Source organism: Palaemon carinicauda, chromosome 21 (genome assembly GCF_036898095.1).
Source record: "Palaemon carinicauda isolate YSFRI2023 chromosome 21, ASM3689809v2, whole genome shotgun sequence".
Taxonomy (NCBI): Eukaryota; Metazoa; Arthropoda; class Malacostraca; order Decapoda; family Palaemonidae; genus Palaemon; species Palaemon carinicauda.
The window spans coordinates 110133753-110142224 of record NC_090745.1 but is presented as its reverse complement, the minus strand read 5'-3'; positions in this window follow the sequence as shown (position 1 = coordinate 110142224).

The window sequence follows — 8472 nt, the reverse complement described above, 5'->3', positions numbered from 1 at the left end:
AATTTAAGAATTGGTATCTTGGTTTGTTCTTCATTTCTTTGTATAATAGAGGTATTTTAACTGGAAATTACTTAGATTAGTAGGTATAGAAATCGGTAAGTCTGTAAATTTGCTAGTAGCGTAGGAAGAAAATTTTGAGTATTTATCACAGTTTTTAAGAGTTCCCTTTTCTTAGGACTAGATTGATGGGACTAAGTTTTTATAGCTCTGTTTTAAATCTAGTGAACTGCAGATCAATTAGAACTTTATTTGTAGACCTTCAAACTCTTGCCTCTTTTTTTTTTTTATGGAAAATCTGTTACTGCCACAGCTGCTAATACAGTTTACCGCAGTTGATATTTGGTAAGCTATGATTTTTTTTATGTGAAGTAGTTTAATACTGTTTTTATTTTTAACAATTTTTTGTATCACTGATTCTGTAAATGCTACTATAGAAAAACATTTGTTGAGAAACTGAAGTCTTCAGGCCCTTGAATACCTCCTCTCCTGGCTAATAGCTTGTGTATACTGTATCCAAATATCCGTCTGTCCTATAGATAAGTTCCTTTATTTCATTCTCCAGTTCAAGTGTTTACTCTGGAATCAGCTTTGTCCTACTTGAACGAGCTACATCCGTAGAAGTTACTTCAGGTTCAAGATTGACTACTTTACTTTTGTTGCAATCTGGGGGATTGCTGGAAATTGAAAAAAGTCAAGGCTTTACATCCAAGTAGAGGATGAAGTATTGGGGCATGGTAACATAGCAGTAGCTAGTCTTCCTTTCAAAAGAGCTTATCAGCTGGCTCAGAAAGGTAGCACAACTGTTCTTGTAGAAGAGAGAACTCCAGACTCCACCCTGGCGAGAAGATTGCTTTAAGTGTCCAAAGTGTCACTAGTCGTCAGCCAGCGATCTCCCATACCATCTTGTTCCAGGGGGTGTTTTCTCTTGGCGACTGAACAATGAAAAACCTCACCAAGAGAGCAAGAGAGTTTCACCTGTCAAGATACTTCTGTTCTCGGATATATATACAAAGGGAGAGGGACCAAGTGTATTCCCCAGAGAAAAGGCTCCTGTATAACAACCTGTTGGAAATAAAGGCAATCTTCCTAGCCTTGTAAACTATCCTACCGAGTTTGATACAGCACTCAGTCGTAATATGTCAAAAAGCAAGGAGGGACTGTCTCGTACAGCCTTTGTGCTTTGACAAAACAGGTGCATGTTAGGGCAGTGGACAACGCTGTAATGTCGAGCTGTCAGCAATTTCATTCCTGGCAAGAGGAATGTTTTAGTAGACATGCTCAGCCACCAGATGCAGGCTGCAAGTTCTGATTGTCCATTCTTCGTGCGGTGGAAACGCTTCTTATTCTCTGGGGATCACCAGAGATTGATCTGTTCACACTTGGCTAAACGGGAGACTCCCATTGTTATGTTTACTCATTTCAGAACCACAGGAAGGGTTCAAGGACACTGTCCAACACCCATGGGATCACTTGTACACATGTCTTTCCTCCTGTACAACCTGATTTGCTGGCGGACCAACGTTGTGTTGAACACTACAGGTCTCGGTATAGTAGGTTGGCCAGGGCACCAGCTACCTCTTGAAATACTTGCTAGAGTTATTGGGTCTTTTGACTGACCAGACGGTAGTACATTGGATCTCTCGGTCTGGTTATAACAATTCTTCTTCCCTCAAGGGGTTAACTACTGTGCTGTATTGTTCAGTGGCTACATTCGTCTTGGTAAGGGTGGAAGAGAGACTTTAGCTGTAGTAAGCAGCTTTTCTAGGAGGACACTCCAAAATCTAACCATTTTTTTTCTAGTCTTGGGTAGTGCCATAGCCTCTGTACCATGGTCTTCCACTGTCTTGGGTAGAGTTCTCTTGTTTGAGGGTACACTATTTTATTTTACTAATTGTTTTTTTGTTTTTTCCTAGTACTGTATATATATGAAAGAATTATTTTCATGTTACTGTTCTTAAGAAATTTTATTTTAATTGTTCATTACTTCTCTTGTAGTTTATTTCCTTTTTCCATTCCTCACTGGGTTATTTTTCCCTGTCGGACCTCATGGGCTTATAGCATCCTGTTTTGCCAGGGTTGTAGCTTAGCTAGTAATAATAATTGAAATGGGTACTCAAAAGTTGATGTTACTTGGTATATGTAGCATTACATTATCTCCAATTTTTCTCTCTCAAAAACTAAAACTGATAAATTTCTGTAAACTTTAACATTTTATTTCGATGAATCTCGCCTGAGGCTTCATAATGCTTTTTTCTCAATGCTAACAAAATGTTACTTTTACCCTGAAACTTTTACACAGTTACATGCCCCTCAAGTGTGGTATTGTGCTTATATGGTAGTGAATGGCAATAAAAGTGCTTGTAGGTTAACCAAGGCACCAGCTACCCCTAGAAAGTTATTGGGTCCTTAGATTGGCCAGATAGTATTACGTTGGATCTCTCTCTGGTTATGGCTTAGTTTTTTTTTCTTACCCGTGCACCGAATATTGTGGCCAATTCTTTACATAATCTCCTCTCTTTTTACACCTAACAGCACTAAGGAAACTGAACACTTCTTCCCTCGAGGCTTAACTACTGCACTGTAATTGTTCAGTGGCTACTATCCACTTGGTGTGGTTAGTAGAGACTTTCTAGTTATAGTAATCAGCTCTTCTAAGAGGACGACACTCCAAAATCAAATTGTTGTTCTCTAGTCTTGTGTAGTGTCATAGCCTCTGTACCATGGTCTTTCACTGTCTTTGGGTTCTCTAGCTTGAGGGTACACTCGCACTATGTTTCCTTATTTCCTTTCCTCACTGGGCTATTTTCCCTGTCGAAGCCCTGGAGCGTTTAGCATCCTGCTTTTCCAACTCGAGTTGTAGCTTGGCTAGTAATAGTACCAAGTTACTGAGGTAAGTTTGTGAGGTACTGTAATGACATATTGTGAAGGATTTTCCTTCTGATTTAAATGAACTGTATTTTTATTTACGTGGTAACTGCAGGTGTTATCAGAATATTCATTTTACTACATTGCATATTTTAAATTGCTTTGAGTGAAAGGACTGTACTTGTATATGGTCTTGTAACGTATATGGTATTGTAACCAATCTTGTTGAAAGTTCTGTGGATTTCCTTATGTTTTTAGAGGAGAGATTTCCAGTTGGAGAGATAAAGCTGAAGTTTTCAGATGTTAGGAAATACATTGAGAAAATAGATGAAATTGGAATTTTCTGAATGTTAAATACATGAAATTATTAGCAATAGGATTACTGTATTAAGAAAAATATAAGTAAATGGGAAATTAAACCATTGGAACGTCATTTAAGATTATGGATGAAAGTTGACAGCGCTTAGATGGCATTGTTTTTGGAGTTACTTTGTTTTTAAATACGTAATCTGAATAAAGGTATGTATCAATCATCATAATTTCCTACGCCTATTGACGCAAAGGGCCTCGGTTAGATTTTGCCAGTCTTCTTTACCTTGCGCTTTTAATTTGATACTTCTCCATTCATCATCATGTGATAACGAAAAAAATTATTCCTGTGCAGATAAAAACTTCAGTCATTTATGTGAGTTTACTCCAAGTCAATTTACTACGATCAGAAAAAAGAAAAAGTTGCATAAATGACGACCATGTATGATTACCTGCAAGCAACTCCATGCCCTCTAAGAGGCAGAGTTACTTTACTTCTGGTCGCTGTCCTGAACAGATCTCCATCCTAATGCTACAATCGCAACTCCACGCTGGATTACTCTTTTTAGTGCCTTTTTCTTTCGTTGATTATTGTGAGATGATTAGCTTTTCGGGTACTATGCAGACTTGTCCCGACCTTGAAAGCCCACCGTAGGGAACCTTCATGAAGCAGGTCGAGGTTGATCCACACCCCTTATAACCCGAACTGTTGTGATAGGCAATGTTTATACGATTCACCTTGGGAATTTTGCAGAGAGTGGCCGACCTCCCATGGGGAGAAGTATCGTGCATGTCGCAGGGAGTGAGCTAAGAGGGATAGATCCCCTTCCCCGTCCTCTTCTGTAGAGAGCAAGAAGCGTAAGCTCCTTCATGTTCCGCAAGATCTTTCTTGCCTTGATCCTCCTTAAGCATAGTCCACAAATAAGGAGGCCTAACTGTATATGAATAAAGCCAAGCCATTTGTAAAAGTTGAGGAGAAATTATAAAGGGAATATTCTTCTTTATAAGTCCATGAAGGCTACTTGAATCGATAATAAAAAGTGTTTGGTGACTACAAATGTTTTTAAATAACTAGCCACAAACATTCCAGTAAAGTGCCTGGTCTTTAACATAAAAGTATAAACCAGTTCAATCCTCCAATATATAAAATGATTAAATGAATTTTGGTTAATGTGGCAGAAGAATTTTAAGGAAGTAACAATTATAAAAAGAAATAAGTACAAGGGATCTGGTGAAATGAAAATCATCCCGAGGAAACGGCTGTGTAGTTTTAGTCATACTGTACAAGGAAGGCCAGCAATAGAATTATACCTTTTATAATAGTTTATTATTATAGCTAAGCTATAACCCTAGTTGGAAAAGCAGGATACTATGAGCCCAAGGGTTCCGAAAGAGAAAAATAACCTAGTGAAAAAAGGAAATAAACTATTTGAGAAATAATGAACTGTTAAAATAAAATGTTAAGAACGAAATTAAAATGACTTCATTTAAACTATAAAAAGATACTTGTGTCGGCTTGTTCAACATAAAAAGTAGTTTGGCGTAGAAAACAAGCATGTTATATACTGTATGCAGTCTGCAGATGATGCTACTCTTTCCATCAATTCCATCTCCTGAATGGAAATCTAGGTTGTTGAATCTTTTATTGTTATGAGTAAAGGAAACTAGGAAAAATTAAATATTTTAAGAACAGCATAAAATATTTATATTTCAATATAAACTATGAAAACTAACAAAACAAGAGGAAGAGAAATTAAATAGAATAGTGTGCCCGAGTGTACCCTCAAGCAAGAGAACTCTAATCCAAGACAGTGGAAGACCATGGTACAGAGGCTATAGCTTTATCCAAGACTAGAGAACAATGGTTTGATTTTGGATTGTCCTCCTAGAAGAGCTGCTTACTAGAGCTAAAGAGTCTTTACGCTTACCAAGAGGGGATTAATACAGTGCAGTAGTTAACCCCTTGGGTGAAGAAGAATCTTTTTGGTAATCTCAGTCTTGTCAAATGTATGAGGATAGAGGGGAATCTGTAAAGAATATGCCAGACTATTCGGTGTATGCGTAGGCAAAGGGATCTCAACGGGTGGCTGGTGCTCTGGCCAACCTACTACCTACCTAGAGATATAGCGAAAGTTATTGTGTGGTGCAAATTACGGGGCAGGAAGTTGAATCCTTACAATGATAATGTCTCTTTAATAATGTAAGACTGATTGGTTATTGGAAACTTACTTTTGAGAAACTAATTTGATCTGTTTCTTCAATTGCACAGTCTTACCTTGTTGGTCTTCAGCTGCTGACTCATCTTAATTTATTAGATAAATACTTAATTTATTAAATTTCTTATTCCTGATTTTCATATTAATCTCTGGCACAGTCGTTCACTCAATTCTTTATACGTATTGCATAAGATGTTTCATAATTCTGACCATCCTTTCCATACGGATCTTCCGAGACTGTACCATACTAGTTATACGGTTCATTCAAACAGTCTTGCCTTCTCCAAAATAAGGCAATTGTTCAGTGGTCACTTTCCTCTTTGTAAGGGTAGAAGAGACTTTAGCTATGGTAAGCAGCTCTTCTAGGAGAAGGACACTCCAAATTCAAACTATTGTTCACTAATCTTGGGTAGTGCCATAGCCTCTGTACCATGGTCTTCCACTGTCTTGGGTTAAAGTTTTTGTGCTTGAGAGTGCACTCGGGTACACTATTCTATCCTAATTCTCTTCCTCTTATTTTGTTAGTTTTTATAGTTTATATAGGAGATATTTATTTTAATGTTGTTGCTCTTGAAATATTTTATTTTTTTTCGTTTCCTTTCCTCACTGAGCTATTTTTCCTGTTGGAGCCCCTGGGCTTGTAGCATCCTGCTTTTCCAACTAGGGTTGTAGCTTAGCATCATAATAATAAACAGTATTCCAGAAGCTTTATTCTGGCTGTGACCAAATTGTGGTATGATCTTCCTAACAAGTTGTCTCAGGTCTTAGGATATTTTGTGCTTTATACATTACTTGTACATAATTTATTTCCTTTCCTGACTGACCTATTTTTCCCTGTTGGATTCCCTGGGCTTACTGCGTCCTGCTTTTCATCTAAGGTTATAGCTTGGCTAGTAATAATGAGAAAAAAATCTGAAATATTTTTAGAAATACATTATTAGAAATCTTCTCTAGGAAAGTGGTGTGGCATACACTTTATATGACTATTGAGACATCAATCGTGGAGTAATGAAATAAATGCGGTGTTATTTGCATGGTAGTTCAAAGTCGCATACTAGTCAGGATTATGGTTTAGTCTGGTGGAGTAAATATTGAAATACTGTATGACAAGATGAAATGTTAAGAAATGTATGGATGCACCCTAAAACCTTAATGTTTAAAAATTCAATGACCCTGCTTTAACAGACATGTACCTGTACAGTATAAAGTGTTAGGCATGTTATAAACTGGCTATGTAGTGGTAACGTGTTTGCCAAGCATCCACAAGGTGGCAGATCAATCCCCGCCCATTACCATGAGTTTAAGCTGGTTACTGGGGAGACTGCTGCTGTGTTCAGGCACCTCCTGGGGGAATGCTTTCCCGGTTGATGTTCTAGTAAGCATCTATTCTGATGAAACTGGAACTGAAACCAGACACCTTTAACCTTTTAAATAAGCTTATGATCCTTATCACTGAGAAATTTTAATATTTCTTCTGGAATAAACCTTTTGTGGTAGACCTCTAAGGGACAGGGTTTTATAAACTCCAGTATTCGGACATATGTACTGTACTATGTTATACCAGTCAAGTGTTATCCATCCCTGTATCATATGTAGCATTATTTTTCAATATTAAACTTACCCGGGGATCATATAGCTGTCAGCTCTGCTGCCCGACAGAAAAACCTAAGGACGAAATACGCCAGCGATCGCTATACAGGTGGGGGTGTACATCAACAGCGCCATCTGTCGAGCAGGTACTCAAGTACTCCATGTCAACACAGAACCAATTTTCTCTCTGTCGTGCCACCGGCAAGACCTACTAAATACGCTGTTGTTTTCTGGATTGATTTTCACGTTATTTGGTGAAGTATTCATTTCTGGTTATTAGCTATCGCTGTGCAGAAGTTATCTTCAATACTTCCTTGCATTCTTTTATTGAATTTTGGATTATTTGTTGACGACTTGGATAGATTTTGAATTCCCCCCTTTGACTAATTCAAGATGTCTGACCCTTCTCAAGTCCCCAAGTACAGGAAGTGTAGCGCTAGGGACTGTTCAAGGCGTCTTCCGAAGGCCTCTATCGATCCGCACACCATTTGTTCCAATTGTAGGGGTAAAGCCTGTCAATTGGAAGATCGATGTGAGGAATGCGTTGGGCTTTCGGAATTCGATTTTCAAGAATTCCTGAAATATGCACGTAGGCTAGAGAAGGATAGAATCAGGAGGAGTTCGTCTCGCTCAGTAGATTTTTCCTCTCCCCATGCCCCACAACCTATTCCTTCCCCTGTAGTGGTTGCACCCGACCCCCCTGCTAGCTCTCATCAACCTTCGATGGCAGATATGATGAGTGCCATCCAGGCTCTAGGTGAGAGAGTCGAGTCATTGGCGAATGACAGCAATCAACTCATGGCTGACGTCAGGGAGTTGAAAGGTAAGAGTGCAGTGGGAAGTGAAGTGAGTGTTTGTGCAGTGAAAAGTGTCAGTGTTACGCATGCGGGTGCGTCTGTTCGTGCCTGTCGTCCTCCCAGTCCGGGACCTCTTGCAAGCTCCCAAGCCCAGGGGAGAAGCAATGTCGTACGACCAAAGGGTTCGACAGGCTTTAATCAGCGGACAGACGTTCCCTCCGTGGTTTCGGACGTATCTTGCCTAGATCGTCCCACCCACAAGAAGACGAGTGAGCCCGTTCATTCCTCGTCTGCGGAAGAGGTTTCACGCCAGAAACGATGGACCAAGGTCTCACGGCCTCTTAAACGCAAGGTCCCTTCCGAGCAAGTCCAACGGCCCAGGTGTAGCCACTGGGTCAGTTCGGACTCGCTGCAGTCCTCCGACGACTGCACACCTCCTAAGAGAGGCAAAGTGGTACCGCAACAGGCAGTAACTCCGTCTGTTGCCGCACCAGCTGCTGTAGACCTTAAGTGGTCTTTGCTACAGTCTATGCAGAATCAGTTAGCTTCCTTTATGCAGGAGTATCGTGCGGAGAAGGTTGACGCTGCACCCGTTAGCCTACAACCTACCACGGTTGTGCGCCCAGCAGACGCTGAGGCTGCCTGCTCCCTCACTCCAGCTGTGAGAGCTCCTCCACCCTTGCGCAGTCGACCCT